The sequence below is a fragment of the Lissotriton helveticus genome, chromosome 9 (genome assembly GCF_964261635.1).
Source record: "Lissotriton helveticus chromosome 9, aLisHel1.1, whole genome shotgun sequence".
Lineage (NCBI taxonomy): Eukaryota > Metazoa > Chordata > Amphibia > Caudata > Salamandridae > Lissotriton > Lissotriton helveticus.
Window position 1 is genome coordinate 543,983,820 of NC_136070.1, and position 21,931 is coordinate 544,005,750.

The 21,931-nt window shown below is 46.7% G+C and overlaps 1 protein-coding gene across 1 annotated transcript in view; it reads right to left on the bottom strand.

Annotated features, from left to right (window-relative positions):
• The window catches only part of SYVN1 (synoviolin 1), a 252,716-nt gene that overhangs the window by 83,032 nt on the left and 147,753 nt on the right, over positions 1-21,931 (bottom strand). The gene's annotated exons all lie outside the window — the stretch shown is intronic.

Sequence of the window (21,931 nt, forward strand, 5' to 3'; positions counted from 1 at the left end):
GGATTACCTGGGTGTCTGAAAGCAGTAGCTGAAACTTGCACGAGTTTAGAACAGAGTGAATCCATTGTTATGGGACATCCTGTAACTGTGTATGTTCCACATACAGTTGTAATTTTGCTGACCCGAACCAAGACACAGTATCTCACCCCTAGTCTGCTGACTAAATACGAGAGGATTCTCGTGGGTGCTGCAAATATAGTCATTACTCGGTGTAATATCCTGAATCCAGCCACCCTACTCCCTGACTCAATGATTGTAGAAGCCAAAGGAGAGAACGAGCATGACTGCATTGATCTGACAGAATTCAGTACTAAACCCCGCCCAGACATTAAGGAAACACCTTTGCCTGTAAACGATGAGGAGTTTTTTGTGGATGGCTCATGTATGAGACACGAACTTATGGGCCATGGTGCTGCTTATGCTGTAGTCACTTTAAACAGCATTAAAGAAGCATCCTGTTTATTTGGAGTGAAGTCTGCACAAGTAGCCGAATTGAGTGGCGCCGCGGCCAGAGCGACTGAGGGAGAGGTGTGGCGCCGCGGCCAGGGCGACTGACGCTGGAATCTGGGGATCAGGGTTCGATCCCCGGCTCCGGCGGCAGGTTAGCCCAGCACCATGTGACTCTGGGCAATAGCTCGCTTAATCTTCCCGACGGCCCCCAGCGCCTAGAGACCCTTACGGGTGATTGTGCGCTTTACAAATGTGGATTATTTATAAGAGCCTGCAAAATTGGGAAAAACAAAAGAATAACAGTATATACTGACAGTCAGTACTGTTATGGGGTTGTGCATGACTTCGGCCAATTATGGCTACAAAGAGAATTTCTGACTTCATCAGGTACTCCCATTCGAAATGGAAGGGTTGTACAAGATTTACTGGAGGCAATCCAATTACCAAAGGAATTGGCAGTGGTCAAATGTGCTGCTCATAAAAAGGGCCTTGACCACGTATCTTTGGGAAATAATTTTGCTGATGAAGTGGCCAAACATTGCGTCAGAAATTGCATGTCTGTAAATGTTAAACTGGGGGGACTTGGAAACAGCTGCCAACTTATGGTGTTTGAAGAAGTGCCTACCTGGGAAGAAGTGAGAGATTGGCAGCATGCTGTGCCATCGAAAGAGAAAGAGAAGTGGAGGAAACTTGGTTGTCGACCAAGAAGTGAGGATGGTGTCATTGTGGGCCCAAATGGTATGCCTGTGTTACCTAGACATCTGCTTGCGTCTATGGCAAGACTGATACATGGAGGTTCACACACTGGTAGGGATGCCATGGTTCTGGTTTTTCAAAAAACACGGTATAATCCGAGGTTCAGGAAGGTAGCAGAATCACTCTGCCAGAGGTGCTTGACATGTCAGCAGTTCAACGCTGGCAAGAGGACAGTAGTTGAACTGGGAAAAATTGGGAAATCAGGGGGTCCCTTTGTGAGAATACAGATTGACTTCATCACCATGCCTCGTTGTGAGGGAAAGAGATATGTCCTTGTCATTGTCTGCCTATTTTCCAAATGGGTGGAATCCTACCCTGCCAAACAAAGTGACGCCATAACAGTAGCCAAATCGTTGCTACGAGAATTGATACCTAGGTTCGGGGTTCCCGTCACAATTGAATCAGATAGAGGCAAACATTTTCAGAATGAGGTAATCGATCAGCTCTGTAAAGCATTCCAGATCACCCAAAAACTGCACTGTGCATATCACCCAGAGGCTTCTGGAGTGGTAGAGCAAATAAATGGCACTATAAAATCAAGGTTGGCAAAGATGTGTGACTCTACTGGCTTGAACTGGATAAATGCCTTGCCTCTTGTTCTGATGGGACTCAGAAGTATTCCAGACCGAAAAACAGGCCTGAGCCCACATGAAATCCTGATGGGAAGAGTGATGAGACAAGCATGGGTACCAGGATACAAACTGTTAAACATTACTGATGATTTGGTACTTGAGTACTGCAAGCAACTAGGTGACCAAGTGCGTTCTATCTCTCGCCAGATTGGGGAAGACGCCGTCGCCAATCCTACAACTCCAGTCCACAAATTGGTTCCTGGCGACTGGGTTAGAATCAAGAAACATACTCGTTCGAGTTGCCTTGCACCGAGGTGGGGAGAAAAACGCCAAATAATACTGGTGACCACGACAGCGGTGAAGTGTGCAGGCGTTCCCAAGTGGATCCATGCCAGCCATACACAGAAGGTAATTCCAGACAAGGAACCTGGAGCAGAAGGTTGTCCAGCTGAGGGGTCTGCAGACGTTGGTCCTGAAGTAGCTGAAGACGAACAGCCGAGCACCAGCCAAGAGGATTGGATACCCATAATCGACCTAACTGAAGATCCAATCAGAACAAGAGAGCGAACCTACGAAGATAGAGAGTGGAATAGAGAGGACGAGATAGGCACAGGCGAAGACCCTCAGATTATTGAGATTCACGTCAAATCTGAGGACGAAGAGGAAGGTCAGACAGGGACAGAGCAAGTAATCGACACACCTCCACTAACTCCTGAAATTGAAAGGGGTCAGACTAGAACTAGTGTAAAGGTTCGAGCAGAAGAAAATCAAGGGATCGAAGTGCTTGAACAGGATCAGATAGAATTAGAAGAACGTGTTCAGGACACAGAAACAGAGACATTCGAAAGCCAAAACCAAAATTCACCTGAACCAGGCCAGCTTAGCAACCAGGCAGAAGAAATAGATACAAGACCAGGGACTAGTCAGACAGGAAGGGAAGAAGCAGAAGTGCCACAAACAAACGAGAATAAAAGAGCATTAGAAGAAAGCCAAATCACAGTGCCAGCTAAAAGACTCAAGAAAAAGAAAAATATCGAACTAAGATATATTAAGAGACTGAGACTAAGAATAAAAACAGTAGAAGAGAAACTTGCAGAAAGAAGGAAAAGTCCTCGTATCACAGAGCAAACTGGAGAAAGCTCCAAAAGAAGGAGTGATCGAATAAAAAGACTGAACGAAAAATACCAAGATCCTGAATGGACCTATTTAATTTTGGAGGATCTTGAGGATCTTGATATAAGTGACGAAAGTGACGGAGAACTGATTGCTGATCAGTCTGCGGAAGAAGAAGACGAACTAACCTGAAGTTGCGCAGAGTAAGCTACCTGTGCAAAGTTACAAAGAGGGGTTGAAAACTTCTTCTGAGCAAAATGTCTGATTCAAGTGTGAATGGAAGGCCTAGATGCAGTTGTTGCAAAACGTGCTGTAAAATATGTATATGTAGTGTAGCTATAGTGTTAATAGTTTGGATAGGACTAACAGTTTTCATTCCTTATACAGTAAGCAAAAATACTAATATTGACCCTACACAAACTGACTACTGATACTGAAGAACTGACCACACGAAGTGTAGAAAGACGTGAAAAAGCACTCAGACAGACAAAACGAGACTTAGAAGCATCAGATGAGGAAGGACTACATTACCACGGAGTTAAGAACCAGACTCATTTAAATGTTTTCGCAAACCTGTTAGTGCATTATGTAGAAACTATGGAAATAGAAGATTGCTATGTCTGCATGAAGCTACCTACTTCTGTAGCTGAAGGCGTGACTTATCATCACCTACCCTTGACCTATGGAATTTCCTGTAGTATTTTAGCAAGCTTGTTTTACAAAAGAGGACCGTTACAGTACTATTACTCGAACTCAGACGTGATATGGAAACCTGAATCCTCTACATACTAAAAGTGACGTTACACGTTATATGGGAGAATACTTTCTGACTATAGGTACTATAGACCTAAATGACGCACACAGAGATAACTTGACCTGTTCATTACATGAGCAAGAAAAAATGTTTTTAAATATGGCAGAGAAAAGAAGGGAGAGTTTCCAAAGAAAGGCAAATGACAAAAGACAAGAAACTCCTAAATGGGCTGAGAACATGGAAAGCACCTCAGATGGTGGGAGTGGCCCTGCTTTGTTGCTGGATTTCGAAAGGAAAGCGAAACTCTGTCTTCACCGCGAGAAGACTAGTTATTATAATAAAATTTTCATTGGTTCCAGTCAATGTGAACACAATTACAAGGTAATTGGAGGTTGGGGTTTCAAAAATGGGTCAGAACCTGTGTTTCCCGGAATTTATTATATATGTGGAAACAAGGCTTATTTCAAATTGCCGGATCACTGGTATGGAAGCTGCTTCTTTGGCATTGTCTTCCCGAAAATATACCATGTGAATGAAATTGCTGGAAGCAGTGAAAACACTAATGGCTTAGCGCGTAGTAAAAGAGAAAGCGTAGGTGAAATAATGGGTAGTATTTTTAGTGCACTGATACCTTGAGTGGGAGTGGTTCTGAACACACACAGAATTTGCAAATTATCCACAATAGTGGATGTGTTGTCTACTGACACAGCTCATGGATTTCTGCTGGTCAATACCGAAATGGTTGCGATCAGATCAATGGTTTTGCAGAACAGACTTGCGCTTGACACCTTATTAGCAAAAGAGGGCGGAGTCTGCCGGATGTTGAAAGCGCAACATTGTTGCACTTACATACCAGATAAAAGTGTACAGATCAAAAGATATGTGAAAAACATTACTAATTTGGAAAAGGAACTCAAACCACTGGAGGTTGATAGTGCCTGGAAGAGACTTACTGATGGTCTCTCCAATGTAGGTCATTGGTTTGCTAATTTAGGGAAAGGTTTACTGTTTAAGGTACTGATGCCAATTGGAGTGAAAGGTTTCATCGTATTCCTTATATTTGTCTGCTGCAAATGTCGCAAACACCAAAGGAAGTACACTATGAATAAGAGAGGTGTGAAACGAAGTGTGAATGAGCTCGAATTGGAAGAACTGAATAATCAGATTTACAATGGGGTGAAAAATTCTCACCCTAGCAAAGATGTGAAAGAGAAATTGAATCGCCTGTTGGAAGAGATTGAGATGCACAAAGTGTGAGAGAAAGTTGGCATCTGGTTCCATTTTTGTGATGATAGTAAATATCATCAAAGAGGGGATTGATGAAGCATGATTTCACATATTACGTGACTTGCTTGAATCATGAACCTCGAATTATGTATAACTCTGTAATCCAATTGTGTGTCTTACTCATTTTCTATTATTTTGGATGTGCGTGTATGTTAGTGATGCTTGCCTATGTGTTTTACTAATACGAATAACCCTTGTCTATAAAATGGCCGGCGCTTGGGGATTTTCTACTGCGCATGCGTTGGTCACACTCACGTGACGTGACGTAGTTGCAGTTCTGGTGGGAAAATGTGCGCATGCGTACTTGCCTTTAAAATGGCTGTATGTGTCTTAACGTGGTGAAGCTTACGCAGATGCTCTCGTGTTATTGTTTGTTGCGCTAACCCGTAATTGCATAGTATATTTTTATAAGTAAGAAATTAAGTAGCTATTCAAGTCACACAAATGAATTAATTTATATTCTATGTATTAATTTGTTTTCGCTTACTTTCCATGTACCGCGATAAATGGGGGGTCTGAATGAGACGGGAACCATCTTGGAAGTCCTTTCTGCGCATGTCGCGCAGCCCGGGAGAAGGTAGCCTTGAGCAGTGGAACTGAGCCAGCTGGCAGCTATAGTCAAGATGCTCATGTGAAAGCAACCTCTGACCCAGCAAGATGGAGTTGACTGTTCTGAAACTGTTACAATGATATTTTTCTATTGTATTCTGTGTATTCTCTCATGGGAACCCCAAATCTGCTAGGCGGTTCCATATCATGCAAATTAGAGCTTGTAGAAGTTTGTTCTGATTGGTGTGCTAACCTATCCTACTTTGGGACCAATCGAAATTGGGGATTCTGACACTTTGCAACATTGGGGGGTGGTACACTGACCCGAAAACAGTATATCTAGCCTAGGTTTAGCTAGAGAAATTGTCCGACTTGTCTGATTAGCTGACCTGTCACTGACCCAACGCACTCAATAGGTGACTGAATACAGAGCGCTGCGGAGCACTCTGTCCGAATTTGATCATAGACTCAAAGGTTTTACTAAACCTTAAGTGCTGGCGGAGCACTTTGCTGGAGAGTTCGCTAACCCAATCGGGGTTCTGACTGATAGCTGCAGAGAGGGTGGAGCGCAGGCGTTGCTTCCAAACTGCGGGTGCTGGTCGTGCCTTGGTGGTCCTGTCCTGATCCTAATCTGGTTTTCCTGTCCTGTCCTGGGGTGTCCATTCTGCACCTGCTGTCCCATTGATGACTGTCCTTCCTGGGGTTATTTCCTGTCCTTGACTGATCCGTGGCCAGGGTTGGTTTTCACACCATTCTAGGTAAATATATTGCTGAGAACTCTATACTGCACCTTCTATCTTTCCGTCTTTGCTTTAATAAAGACATACCTTTGCACACGTTAATTTCCATGCTGTCCGCAATCTACTATATGAAAAGCCATTGCATTTTATTTTCATAGCATGTTCCTATGTTACCCTACCTTTTAGAGCACATTCACTCTATACTGGTTACGAATTATAAATGTGGTTTGCAATTTCTCCTGCAATCTATTTTTGAAGTAATGATGTTAGAATTATAGCGTGTTCCACTTTTCACCCGTCCTATAGATGTATAGGATTCCTAATTTCCAAATCATTCTCATGAAGCACGTCCCCATACTATAAGTCTAGTACGTGCATAAGCTTGCCCATTTATAGATGTCTATCCTTGACTTTCATATTAAATTCTAATTAGCGTGTTTCCCTGTCTCATTATATTAAAACTTAAATGATTGCCCTTATATTTTTCTCTATAGTTATGTGATTTTCGTTATCTTGATTATCGATTGCCTTTTGACTGTAAACTTAATGATTTCCGAAACTGATTTCTAGATAAAACCTTTAAAACTTCCAGTTGTCTGTGATCATTTAATGCCGAAGTACTATATCGTTGGGGTTTGTATTATTGCCTGCCTTCTTTTACAGCTAGCTCCCTGATCCATTGTGGTCATAGGTACCCGTAACGGTGGATTGGTAAGTCGGGTACACTAGAATTAAATAGGAAGGACTCAGGGTTGCTGGTGGAGATTTGTAAGGTCGCCTGATTAATGTATATGATGAATTAAAAATGTATGGGCCCGAAAACTATATGGTGAAATTGTTGGTCGGGTGACCTACGATCTCTATCACTTTCAATCCAAGCAATATTTTTAAACCTTTTCCCTATATCTTTGAATACTTCTACAGTGCATTTGACAGTATTAACCTAAAGGCGAAACTTCGCCAAGTCCAGGCAATATACCAAGAAATGTTTTGCATTTGAAGCCAAAAGGTGTAATTTTTCTTAAGATCCTTACCCGGTTTTGCAGTTTACCTTACTATGGGAACAGGTCTGTGTTTATGAATTATCAAAATTTTGTCTGGGAATCCCGCTTCAGTAAACTTTAAACCTAAACTAGCGGAGTTCACAACTTCAAAAAGCATTTGCAATGCAATATGTCTCGCATTAGGAAAGTGTGAGCTATTGGTATTGTAAATGACAATTTTTTTAATATGTGTTGGCTTTGAAAATATATAAATTAATAGCATTGTTATTTACTAAGCCAATAGCTTACACTTTCCTAATGCGAGTCCTATTGGCTATGGTTGCTTGTTGGTAGCAAGCAAGGACAGTGCTGTTGTGGTGCTGAGTGATGCTGTTGTGGTGCGGCTGAGTGATGCTGTTGTGGTGCAGCTGAGTGATGCTGTTGTGGTGCGGCTGAGTGATGCTGTTGTGGTGCGGCTGAGTGATGTGGTGGTGTCCCAGAGTGATGTGGGTGGTGTCCCAGAGTGATGTGGGTGGTGTCCCAGAGTGATGTGGGTGGTGTCCCAGAGTGATGTGGGTGGTGTCCCAGAGTGATGTGGGTGGTGTCCCAGAGTGATGTGGGTGGTGTCCCAGAGTGATGTGGGTGGTGTCCCAGAGTGATGTGGGTGGTGTCCCAGAGTGATGTGGGTGGTGTCCCAGAGTGATGTGGGTGGTGTCCCAGAGTGATGTGGGTGGTGTCCCAGAGTGATGTGGGTGGTGTCCCAGAGTGATGTGGGTGGTGTCCCAGAGTGATGTGGGTGGTGTCCCAGAGTGATGTGGGTGGTGTCCCAGAGTGATGTGGGTGGTGTCCCAGAGTGATGTGGGTGGTGTCCCAGAGTGGTGTGGGTTGTGTCCCAGAGTGGTGTGGGTGGTGTCCCAGAGTGGTGTGGGTGGTGTCCCAGAGTGGTGTGGGTGGTGTCCCAGAGTGATGTGGTGGTGTCCCAGAGTGATGTGGTGGTGTCCCAGAGTGATGTGGTGGTGTCCCAGAGTGATGTGGTGGTGTCCCAGAGTGATGTGGTGGTGTCCCAGAGTGATGTGGTGGTGTCCCAGAGTGATGTGGTGGTGTTGTGAGGCGCGCAGCAGTGTGAGGCGTGCGGCGTGCAGCAGTGTGCGGCGTGCAGCAGTGTGCGGCGTGCAGCAGTGTGCGGCGTGCAGCAGTGTGCAGCGTGCAGCAATGTACAGAAAGCAGTATGAGTAATGCAGCAGTGTGCAGCAGTGTGAGGCAGTGTGAGGCGTGCAGCAGTGTGAGGCCGGCAGCAGTGTGAGGCGGGCAGTAGTGCGAGTAATGCAGTAGTGTGTGGCGGGCAGCCGTGTGTGGCGTGCAGCCGTGTGTGGCGTGCAGCCGCGTGAGGCGTGCAGCCGCGTGTGGCGTGCAGCCGTGTGTGGCGTGCAGCCGTGTGAGGCGTGCAGCCGTGTGAGGCGTGCAGCCGTGTGAGGCGTGCAGCCGTGTGAGGCGTGCAGCAGTGTGAGGCGTGCAGCAGTGTGAGGCATGAGGTGAGGGGGTGTGAGGGTGAGGGGGTGTGAGGGTGAGGGGGTGTGAGGGTGAGGGGGTGTGAGGGGGTGTGAGGGTGAGGGGGTGTGAGGGTGAGGGGGTGTGAGGGTGAGGGGGTGTGAGGGTGAAGGGGTGTCAGGGGGTGTGTGGATGAGTGTGAGAGGGGGTGAGGGTGTGTCAGGGTGAGAGGGTGTGTCAGGGTGAGAGGGTGTGTCAGGGTGAGAGGGTGAGTGAGGGTGTGAGGGTGAGATGGTGTGTGAGGGTGAGAGGGTGTGTGAGGGTGAGAGGGTGTGAGTGTGAGAGCACCAACTGAGTTCGGTCTTTTTGAGATTCAGTCAGCTGCCGACTTTCAAATGCGTATCACCGACAGAACTTCACGAGGGTGACCCCCACGAATGCTCTTCTTCCACCTTTAATCTCAGGGCAAGTTGAGTGTTAAAGTACTTAAAACATCTTGCATTAAAGTTATGAACAGTTTTTTTGGTTTTTTTAAAGGCAGGTAAGTGTGCTGAAATGGGAGAGCCCTTGGCACACTCGATACTCGAGAGCTTGGTTAGGAATCAGTGATTGTTACGCAGCTCAGTGTGTGGGTTCAGCCAGGAAGGAACCCATTCATTTCAGTGCGGTACCCTGAATGCAGACGTCAGAATGACGTTAAAGTAGGAAAATAGGAGTGAAGGTTTGACAGTGATGACAGATTCCGACTGGTTTGAGCCATTACATTTCTGACACTGTCGCCAGCTCCTTGAAGTCGTCGTACCCGGAAGTAAATAGCAGGCTTAACAATTTTAGCTTAGTCATGCAAGCCTAACCTCCTAGGAGTACCCCATGGCATAAAAGTCGAGCCCTTTGGTCAGGCCAAGGCAAACCTGTATGTCAACCTTCTGCAGCACCATGTGTTTGCCTTATTATTGTCCCCTTAAAAACACGACCAAAAAGAGATGAAAAACAGGAAATGGGAAAACAACACACTTTCGGATCAACCTGAAAGCGTTTGGTGGGTCTCACAGTTTTATAAACATAATGCTGTAAGGATATCCAATGTTGGTCCATACGAGATGGGGTCATGCAGACATTCATGGTTTGAAGCGTTTCTATTTAATTGTATGAAAATGTAGTCTGGCACGGATCGGATTGGCCGCCCTGTCTTGAATAAATAAAGTGCCCAAGAAGTGAGCAGTGAATGTATTCAATCTCCACTAGGAATATAGCTAGTTGAACCGGAATGGAATAAGTTCTTCAGTGCCAATGGTAGCACCGCGGCTATGTCTGTGGTCTAGTCCCACTCTAGATGCATACTGCCACACGTCCAAAAGGACTGGCCTGAGAAGATGCTTCCTAATGGCTCCCTGAAAAACCTTCCAAGCTTCCATCACTCGCAACAGAAAGCGCTACTTCAGAAAGCAAATTCAGCAACTCTTCAGAACAAGATGGTGCTAAAGAAGCGTATTTTACATTGAAAGGTAAACAAAAAAAAAAACTCTTAGCCTCGGAAGCATCTGGTGAGTCAGGGGGCGGGTGAGCGGGAGGCATTCCTTTGTAGTCTGGTGGGGTGAATGCGAGGCACAAATGGTGTAATGGTTGTGTGCGAGCGGCTTCTTTTCAAGTCGGATGGGGGGAACGAGCGAGATGGAGGGAACGAGGCATTCCATTGAAGTCTGGTGCGAGGCATGTCGGATGGGGGGGCGAGGGAGCAGGGGAGCGAGCGAGTGGGAGGGAACGAGGCATTCCATTGAAGTCTGGTGCGAGGCTGATGGGGTTGACGTGCACGTGTGTCTCACAAGACTGGATCACATGAACTGGACGTAATCCGCGCTTGGTCAAGAGTTTGTTTCGCCTACTATATACGATTAATCCCTGCGGGATATAATAGCGTGACCTAACAACCCTACCTTGGAGTGTGTGGGGGTATTTTGCCCATTCTAAGATTATTTCCTGTGGAGTTAGCAAAACACAAATCCACAATATATCTCCCTGCCCAAATCCAAAATTTCGGGACCCTTCTTCCCTAGGTCACAGCTATGTGCACTGCACACCCCTGAGGTGTGTCCAGTATAACTAACCAACCCTCCTGGAAAACCGGATCTGCAACGGGAATCTCTCCCATCTGGAGGAGATGCTCGCCTGTCTACCTACCCAAACTCACATTTGCTTCTCAGAGGCGGTAACCCCTTCGAAACAGGGCGGTACAAAAGGGGTGGTGATGGACGGAGCATCTGAACCAATCACACACTCACACCCAGTCAACAGATCTGCGATTAATCCATCACCGTTCTTTAGCCCACTCTGCCACCCCAGTTCAGACATGGCCATATGCAAATCAGTCCGACCCTGTGCCTCATGGGAACAGTTCAGCCCGAACTGCCAAGCCATGCCTTCCCTGGACCGGAAACAAGCTTCCTAGGACCGGTTTCTGGCATTCCAGCAGTCTTCAGCCAGGCTTGCTTGAATCCAGTGGCAAAGTGAGCAAGGGACTCACGTCTGAGCATACCCTGCCAACTTATGGCGAACAAAGCGGTACAAAACGGGGTGGTGATGGACGGAGCATCTGAACCAATCAAACACTCACACCCAGTCAACAGATCTGGGTTTAATCCATCACCGTTCTTTAGCCCACTCTGCCACCCCAGTTCAGACATCCCCCTCCCCCCCTTTTGTACCCCTTCGAAACAGGGCCATTTGTGTGCACCGCCCGGGCCTTCCTGTCAAAGGGAGGCCACATCCATATCCTTCCTCCAGCAGATCCTTTGTTCCCCTTCCTGGGAGCACTTTACATCTTCAGAGGGCTATCTCAGAGGTGACAACTGCTGCAGTTAATCAACCACGGTTACAAGAACTTTGGGGCAAGAAAGTGGTTTATTTCTAAAGTCACACTAGCATTAAAAGTAACATTACATCCGAATTCAGAATTAAGTAGGGTTAAATGTAATAATTAATTTGATACCTTTGAGTACTAGGATTTGTGGGCCCACGTGGAAGTTAGCACTAAGTGCGTGGGCTATTGTAACTTCAGGTTGCCAATGGGACTAAAAGCCTTGCTACAGTTTTCAGTCAGGATATGTCAAACATAAAAGGAACGTGCCCTTCTTTTTAACATGGAGCTCCCTGCCACATGGGGCTACTAAGGCCTTCCCTATGGGTGACTTATAAATAAAGGTTTATTTTGAAATATTGGGTTGGCAGTTTAAAAGCTGCCCGCCTAGGCCTCAGTGGCAGACCTATAGCTATGCTTTCGATTTATCATAGTGGTGGCACAATAAGTGCTGCAATCCACTAGTGACATTTAATTTACTAGCCCTGGCTACAGTTTGTACCATTTACTAGGGACTTATGGGTAAATTAAATATGCCAATCGGGGATTAGCTAATTTGTACATACACTTTTAGGGTCAGACACATGCATCCATAGGTGCATGTTCAGCAGGATCCTTTGCACTTTAAAGTCGAAAAACCAGCAATATCTAGCAAACAAGCATTTGCAATGCAATAGGTCTTGCATTTGCAGAAGTTTGAACTACTGACATTGTAAATGATAATGCCTTTTATTTATGGGTTTTCAAAAGCTGCAAGGGGTGCGTAAACACCGCTTCCAGGTTTTGTAAACGCATAAATAAAAGGCACTGCCATTTACAATGCCAATAGCTCGAACTCTCACAAATGCGAGACCTTTGTGAGACCCAAACATTAGCTTTGAACATCGTAACGTAAAGGTGCTGGGATAGCTTCAAAAGTAAAGAAATAGAAAAAACAATTTTTTTCTATTTCTTTACATTTGAAGCAATCGGGGCACCACGCTTTAGCTTAAGATGCTGAAAGCTAATGCCCGGGTGCCGCGATTGTAACGTAAGTAAATAAATAGAAAAAAATGGTGGCTTCACATTTTTTTTTCTATTTATTTACTTTTAAAGCAATCGCGGCATCCGTGCTTTATCTTAAGATGTTTAAAGCTAAAGCAGGGTGCTGCCACTTTAAAAAAACACAAATTAACATAAAAATTAAAGCATGCAGCTGCATTCAGCCAGCAAATAACACAAGAGAAGCGCGGCCACCATTATTCTTGCCAAGGCGTGCTGAACTGAATAAATACAAAAAATAAAAAATAAGCATTGAGGGAGCACGTGTCCTGCCTGCAAGAGCAGGCAGGACAAAGCTATTTAAGAAAATAGTGCTCAGGTTACTATGCTAGTTGTACTACTAATGAGTGATACTAACATGTGTGATCTGAGTGGGTGAGTAAGTGACTTTGTGGGTAAGTGACTGTATGGGTAAGTATGTATGGGCGTGTGAGTGCATGCATGAGTGACTATGGGCGAGTGGATTTCTGACTAGGTCTGAAAGTGAGTGAGTGGTTGTGTGAGTGGCTTTGTTGGTGTGTGAGTGGCTGTATGGGTGTATAAGTAGGTATGTAGGTAGCTGTGTGGGTGAGTGAATGGGAGAGTGAACGGGAGAGTGAATGGTTGAGTGAGTGACTGTATGGGTGAGTGGGTGGGTGTCTGATTGACTGTATGAGTGACCGTATGCAAATGACAGTATGGGTTAGTGAGTGGATGTTTCAGTGACTGTTTAAGGGAGTTGGTGTGTGAATGACTGTTAGAAAGGGAGTGTCTGTGTGAAGGACTGTATATGGGTGAGTGACCAGATATGAGAGTGCTTATATGGATGTGTGAAGGGGTATGCAAGTGGTTGTGTGAGTGCTTGTATGGGTGAGTGAGTGGCTGTATAGGTGAATAAGTCTGTGTGTGAGTAGCTATATGGGTGTCTATGGCTGTATGGGTGAGAGAATGGTTGAGTGAGTGGGAGGGTGAGTGGGAGGGTGTGTGAGTGGTTGAGTGAGTGGTTGTGTGAGTGAGTGGTTGTGTGAGTGAGTGGTTGTGTGAGTGAGTGGTTGAGTGAGTGAGTGGTTGAGTGAGTGAGTGGTTGTGTGAGTGAGTGGTTGAGTGAGTGAGTGGTTGAGTGAGTGAGTGGTTGAGTGAGTGAGTGGTTGAGTGAGTGGTTGAGTGAGTGAGTGGTTGAGTGAGTGAGAGTGGATCTATGGAGGAGTGAGATCTGGTATGGGTCTGTGAATGTGTAGGTGAGTGGTTGTTTAGGAATGTGGGTGGGCATACGAAAGGTTGTATGGGGGTGAGTGGGTGTGTGAGTGTTTCTGTGGATGATGTAATCAGTGATGCTACTGACCATGTCAAGAGTGATTAATATGCAGGGTCATAAGCAGTGCCTTGAGAGGGCATAAGTTATAGTTCGCTCAGGTAACTACAACTGCTGAATTTCTATGGTTTTGTACGAGTGAAATCTAAACCTCACTAGAACGTCCCTGTAACCTTGGTTTTTTTTTAAATGAATTTCTACTTTTTTTTTACTACTAGTTGAGTTTACAGAGTGCTAGAGAAAGGGGTGGGGGTCCGACCAGTTCTCAAGAATCCTGCTGTGTCAGATTTACTAGAGATAACAGGAGGGCTTCTTGGCCCCCAAGGACCCTCAGTATCCAAGAGGACTTCATTCCCCAACCAGTAGTATACCAAGAGCTGCATTTGGTGGTGGAGAAAAGGGGCGTCCCCTCCGAAGACCGCTCAGCAATCCCGCTGTGTGGGGCTTAGTGGAGGTAACAGGAGAGCTTATTGGCTCCCCCAAGGTACCTCAGCAGCCAAGGGAACTTCATCCCCCAACCAGTAGTGCACCAGGAGGTGTGTTTGCAGAGTGAAGGAGGATGGGTGTGTGTCCTCTGACGAATTCTCAGCAATCCTGCTGTGTGGGACTTATTGGAGTTAACAGGAGGGCCTGTTGGCCCCCAGCCACCCTCAACATCGAAGGGGGCTTCACCCCCCAAATAGTAGTACGTCAGGAGGCACATTTGTAGAGTGGTGGTGGGAGGGGACAGGGCCTCCGGCGAGTTGACTGGGCCGGCACTTTTTTTGTTTTATCCCTTGGCTACTTTCGGCCCGGGGACGCAATCCAAAGGTGCAGGCATTTGTGGGATGGGATTGAGGGGAGGCGGGGGGGGGGTCACATTTGTCCCTACCCCGGGCCAATTTTCACCCCTATCCTCGGGCCGATTACAACCAGAGGACCCCATTCCCCAGAGCCTGCACTTTTCTAAATAGAGGAGGGGAGCCTCCAAGGGCCAACTTTGGCCCTGGAATCCCATCCCCCGGATCCCAGCCATGTCTGCTAGGTGCCTCCAGGGCACCCAGTCTCCAGTCTCAACTGGGACCGGGGATGGAGCCGGAATGCCCCGCGGTCCCTGCTGGCTCCGCGCCTCCTGTGGGAGCCGGCACTGCTGTCACACACAGGGAGCTGCTGAAAAGACTGCTCCTTGTGTGGGAACACAATTCTGCTCCATTTCCAGAAAGAAAGAGCATTGTCAAAGCTCTCACTTGCTGGAAGCAGAGCGTTTGCTGTGGCATGGCAGGAGCCGTAAAGCTCCTATCAAGCCATAGCAAACAGCTATGTCCTGGGGGTGGGCACCTCGGGACAAACCAGGAGCCGGCCCTGGGGACCGCCACTCCCTACCCCCCCCCCCCGTAAAGGCGTGGGGGCTGCGAAGCCCCCTCCTTGTATGAGGGTCTGCCCCAGGGAGGCGGCGTTCCACAGGGCCAAGAACAGCCCAGGAGGGGGGGCCACGTGGCACAATCCCATTTAAAAAATAAAACCGTTTGGCCCTGGGTGGTCCATGAGGCGCCTCCATTTCAATATTAAACAGCCCCGGCGAGATGGCGGTCTCCAGGGCTGCAGGGGAGGCTGTATGGGCCTCTCCCACATTAACTTCATAAAAAGCCCTGTGGAGGTGGGGGTCCAGGGGCTGCAGGGGGGGTGCAGCGCGGGTACCATGCATAATTAAAAAGAAGTGCCCTAGGGAGGTGGACAGTGCCTTAGGGAGGGGGACGGTCGACCGGGCTTTTACAAAGCCTTAGAGGTGACCTCATGCGCTGCCCTCCTGTATATTTAGAATGCCCCCGGGGTTTGGCCCATTCAGTGACTTCTTTTCAAAGATGCACAGGAGCCCATACTTTTTACCCAATTGTGCTGCAAATCCATTCACAATTCCACAGCAAACCTTATTTAAAAAAAATGTTTGTAACCTGCAATTCTAGGGGGTCAGGGTAGTCCTACCCTGCCCCTTTTTCTTTACATTTTACTTTTTTGTGGGACTCACCTTAAGCCAAGTCCCAAGATTGCTGCCAACACTTCATGGATGAAGTGTTGGCAGCCAATCAGATTACAGCACAGGGACTGTTGGATCCGCGTCCCTACATATACAAATTTGTTTTCCAGTAAATATCTCCCAAACCACTGAACGGATTTACACCAAATCACAACAAGCACGATCTGCAGGCCAAGATCTAGCTCCCTGCCACATTTGTTGTAATTCTATCCAGCAGTTCGAGCTGTAGTCCTGTTCAAAGGTCCTATGGAAATTAACAAGGGGTAAAACAAGTTTTGGGACCCACCCACTTTTTCTCAGGCCCCGCTATACGAAACACCCCAAAAATTTCCAGACACCATCTGAAGTATTGGGCAAATGCTTTCATGAAGATTCATTAACCGGCTCCAAAGATATAGGCAACTGAAAATCACCTTTTTGATGGAAACTTCGTCCTAAATATAACTACCTACCTATTGGCGACCACCAGTAGGTAACTAACTAACTAAAACACACACACACACACACACAGATTCATCTGTTCCATCTGCCCAACACCACTCTTAGGTCCTTTACATAACTATTGAAAACCTTTCTAGGGGGTGGAGGTCCCTCCTTTGGTTGCCTTTAATAAATGCAAATCAACGTATGATGGGGGCTTTTCATGGCTGATGCAGTACCATACTATACGGCGGCTCACCTTCTAGTGTTAAATGTATGGATATACGGCTGATGCTCCAGTATATAGACCAGAGCTATGGGCAGTAGTAAAGAACCCCCCATGCACTATATTTCTGGGGGGAAATTACCAGCGCATGGACCTCGTGCCTCTAGGAGCATCCTAGCCACATAGAGAGCATTACTTAAGCAAATCAAATGGGAATAAAAACTTACAGTTGAGACTCTCTTGTGGTGTTGTACTAGCTCCCTCGAATACACGTTTTGGAGGACTTCGGCCATGAGACCACTTGGGTAGATCATCACTGGGCAAAGTACTTACATCTAATGCCCTGAAATTATTTGAAGATAAGCAGCATGAATTCGGTTTATAGCAGCCCCAATTCTATAAGTATTGACAGGAGCACCACGTACTTACAGTATTTGTGTTGATAAATACAGATATACCTGATTACAATCCTCTAGAAGCCAAATTAGATATGTTTCAACTGCCAACGTGTAGTTATATTTTTTCCTCAATATACAAATGGGAGCATGACTTCAGTCAATTAAACGATTTATAATAGACTCTGGCACTGATGGCATCTTGTGAAACTGCTATAACGGCGCTATACCACTTAAACGTTTTGAGTTCTGTATTGAAAATACCAATAAAAAGACTGGTTAATCAAAAAAGGCAATAACTGCCTCAGAGACAAATTTCTACGTTTTCCTCTCCCTGCTTGCTAGCTCTGCGCTGGGTGACCCCTCTCAGCCCTTTTATTATCGAAGAATAAACTCTATTCCATTTTTGTCATACATGGGGCATCTCCACCATGAAACAAGGCTACTGGTGGTCTGAAGGAACCTATCACTTCAAAAGCATCCAGTGGGGATGTTGACCTTTGACATCTCCTGTGACAAAAGGCAGGATAAGCTCCTCCTTGGTGTGGCCAATTAGTGGAAAATGTCAAATTTTCTATCTCACCAGGTTTCCAAAACATGAGGCAAACTGTCACCTCTTTGTTTTACAGGCCTCTAATGAAATAATCTGCTTTGATAGGTGCCGAACAGGAGGGAGGCTGCCCTGAAGACCGCAGCCTTGGGAGAGCCTCCAATCAGTGGGCCATTTAAAACATTTCTTGGCTGGAGAGAAATGCGCTCTAAAAAACCCAGCCAGTTAACAAATGACAGTAATACAGTTAAAACTGGATGCTTAAAAGTCAGATTTTTTTCCATTAGTGCCTCTTTCTGAACGGAAAAGTCTATTACATGTTCTAAAACCGAACAATATGCATATGTACCTTACTAGTCCGAAGAATCATAAAAGCCCACGTACTTAATGTCGGGCTTATCACTTTAAAGTCAAAAAATAAAAAAAAACGGTTTGGATTACAAACCCACACTTCGGTTTCACCTGTCTGTGTCACACATGCTGTAATATACATGAGGCATTTGACCTTAATATCCGCTGCGCAGTTTGCTCACACCTTAGTCATACTTGCAATAAAGGCAAATATTCTCATCGCTATGATGATTACTGAAAAACAGTATTTGAAAACGGTTTATCAGCCTCTCGCGGGGAAAATGCCATCAATCCATGTCCATAAAACAAAATAATCAAGGGACACAGGCAAGATAAAGGTGATTTCTAGCAAAGATACAGATTTTATCAGAAATATCCAGGTTGTCCATCCAAAAGGGTCAGATTGAAACCCACCTCATTAGGCCCCATGTCCTTACTTGAGAAAATAATGTAGAAACAGGAGACAACAAAAGAATTCTATATCTACAGCTAAATGGCAAGCAATCGGTCTCAAAATATTGGCAACTCGAACATTTTAAGCCAAGTACACTATTGAGATAAGACCTCTGCATACCCTTGTTTAAGCTGTGGCCCCCTGATCTTACATAGTTCTAGATAAGCTTTTTGAGCTCTTCTCTCATTGAGCTCAATAATTATTTGAAACCACTGAGGCTCCAACCTTAATGTACACTTTTTTTCAGTATCTGAGACATCTCTCCGATGCCTGGGGGCATGCAAAGTTCATACTATTTGAGTGAAAATGGCTGCTACCTCTCAACCATAGCTATGTGGTGGTGATTGGTGGTTTTGGAAATCAATTTATTTTCTATATCCATATGGGAAGACTAACTTCCCGCTCCCTTATGAAAGCCACCACAACTGGGGTCATTATGCTCCACTATGTACTGAGCATGTACACTGGGTGGCTATAAACAGTCTCTTGGGTTTGTGTGAGAAGTTGGCCTGATGTGCAGTGTTCACTATTCTAGTGATCACTATATATCAGTCCAAACAACCCTTATTGATGATTGGTTGTAAGTCAACCTTATAGACCAGCTATCCTAGTAGCATGGATACGAGCAGTCTAAGGCTAAGACTCTAGAGGGCGTGTTAAGCCAGCTGTTTTACCATCACATTACCCCTTGAACACCCAGTGAAAGGACACCACACAAATGTTATGAAAATAAACAATGTATTTATTAGAATCACAACAACCCTGTACTCTTTATGAGGACAGGGTGCTAGGCACACAACCAAACTCTTACGAAAATACTTAAGTTAGCACGTTATACACAAATGCCGGAGGGGCACGAAAAACCATATACTCTAAAAGTGGAATGCGAATTACTAGCAGGTAAGTAACAGTTCTAATAGGCTTTGGAATCGCTAGGACTGGACTAGGGAATCGTTAGATTACTACTAGGAGGCCCAGGGGACTCGGGTGCAGAGTGTGCACTCTCACGCGGGATGCGGGACAAAGTCTATGGAGGCTAGTAAAGGCAAAGTTAGTGTTCACGGGCGAACCCGACCTGGTAGGAAGAAAACGACAGTGGATCCTGACCCTAGGATAGTGAGGCTATGCTGGGACACCGAAGTGCCGAAGTTACCTAGCCCAGGGGCTGCAGCTGCATAGGTCTGAAAAGACGTCGGGGATCTCGTTGCCGGACCAGGAGCCTGGAAGAAGGAAGTTGCTGGCAGGCGACCAGTGAAGGAAAGTTAGTTGGATCCAAGCCTGGATCGAGGAAGAAGAAACCTGAAAGCAGAGGGGACCAAGTTCTTGAATCACTAGCCAGTGATTAAGTGGGCACCAGGATGGCACCGGGCGAAGTCACCTCGACTAGGTGAGTGGGCGACGCTGGCTCTGCAGATCTCACGGACCAGGAGGCGTTGTCGGCGACCAGGATGGAGAGGCGAGCTGTCCCACGATGGATGAAGCTGTCGGCGTCGAAGTTACCCAGGATTGGGCAACAAGCCTTGGCTAATTCAAGCCCACGCGGTGGACTCAAAATGGCGTCTTGAGTGGACCAGGAGGGTCCGGGGTGCTCCTCTTTTGGAAGGGAGCAAGGGCCAGCCTGGAGCAACCAGACCAGCAGCAGAAATGTCGTTGGGCGTCGTTCAGAAGGCCACAAGCCAGCGGGCTAGTAGCCAAACAACGCGGTGAGCAGCAAAAAGCAGAAGGGCCCCACGCAGATCGTGGAGATGCTGGGAGGCTGCACTTCGGTGCTGGAGCTGCTCAGGGTCGGGGCTTCTCGGACCCCAAAGCACTCACCAGGAAATTACTCGGCGGGCTTGCTGGAAAGAAGTCGTGCAGTCTTGAAGATGGCCGGTCCCTCGAGGTCTCGTCACACCCACGAATCTCAGCGTGACTGATGATGCAGGTAAAGGTCAGAGGTGCCAGGGAAGCCGGTTCTCGTCGAGCTGGGCAGTCTTGATCCGGAGGAGAGACTTGCAGCAGACCGCAGTGTTCTTAAGATGGTGCCTGCGGATGCAGGGTGACTACTCCTTAGTCACAAGGGAGAAATCTTAGGAAGAAGTCTTGAGTTCCTTTCGTGGAAAGTAGTTTCAGGATTCAAAGATGATCTGATTTGGAAGGGGGCCAGTTCCTACCTTTATCCTGTAAAAAGGGGCTGGCACGCGACTAAGTCCTGCCCTAGGGGTGGGACTAGGAGGGGGGTGGTTACACCCACTTCCTTGGCGGGCTTTTCCCCAGCACAGGGTCTGGAGTGACCCTGGAACTGGTTCCAGCCAGCCTATGCACAGTGAGCACCGGGGTGCCACGTGCAGTCACCTTCCTCTAAAGCCCTGCCTACCTACAATACACAAAACCCTGTCTGGGACGGTGCTGGCACCGCCCCTGGCAGGAAACCCTTTGTCCTTATCTCCTGCTCTGGGAGGACTCCCAGCAGCAGGAGGGCAGACTTGTGTCTCGGTGGCAGCATCCATTTTGTGGAGCTGAGGCTCTGTTTGACTTTAACCGGGGTTAGGGGTTACATACATGTCGTGTCCCTCTAGAAGGGTGGAATGCTAACCCCGTCGCCAGAATTGGCGAGGGGTTAGTATTCCAATTCGTATGACACCTTACTCGACATGTTTTGATAAAGCGATACCAGAGTTGGCATATAACCGCGAGGATTATAATGCACTTAAGAGTATATGGTATGCGATATCATGGAAACGGCTAAGGGATGGATCCCGAAAGCCGCAGACAGGCTCAGCTCATGCCAGAGCACCATCTCACACGATTCCAAGCACTCTGCCTTCAGGATTGTTAAGGCCTGCCATAGGAGTGACTGATAGGAGATCTGTGTGTCCATTTTTAGGGTTAGATATAGGTATACTATATCTAAAGCAAAGGGTGAGTACACCACCTTGCCCCAGCTGTCGTGCAGCCAGTTGTGTCAGTTTAGTTAGCCAGCCCAGGGGTGGCATAATACATGCTTCAGCCCCTGGGAGACTTCTGGGTACACCTCAGCCCTGGGTACAGGGACTTGGAGAGGGCCCAGTGCCAATTCGGTACCTGAGTACAATTTGGATAGAGAGAACAGCTAGGCTGTGGGTCTGATTAGCAGGCCCACAGCCAGGGAAAGTCGTAAACCAGTGCAGTAAAAAGCAAAAATCTGGGTGATCATAGGATTGCAGACCCTACTCTCCTACAGTTTGGGTTTGTCTGTATAAATTAATCTGTGAACGCTGTGTTTGTGCAGCACAACTTGGTGGTCTACTTTGTACGTGGATGGTAATGTTCAGACCAGACATTCCAGCTTGGAAGTACACATTCCCCTGTCCCCTCTACAAAAGTAATGTACCTGATGGGCAGGGAAGAGATCCAGCTGAGATCCTGTCTTAGTGTGGGTTTTATCTGCCAGATCAAAACATCACCACTACCCAGTTTCATGTGTTTTTGGTAATTTCCCCCTGCAAGGAAGGCATCCCACAGACATGGTGGATAAACATGGTACCCAAGCCAACTGAAAGTGGTCTCAGCGAGGCCACAAAAATAGAACACCAAGAAGGATATGCTCTCCCACAGAAGGCAGAGCAAGTGAACTATCAAAAACTGCAGACTTTTTGGTTGGCTCTGATAAGCAATCTTAGCC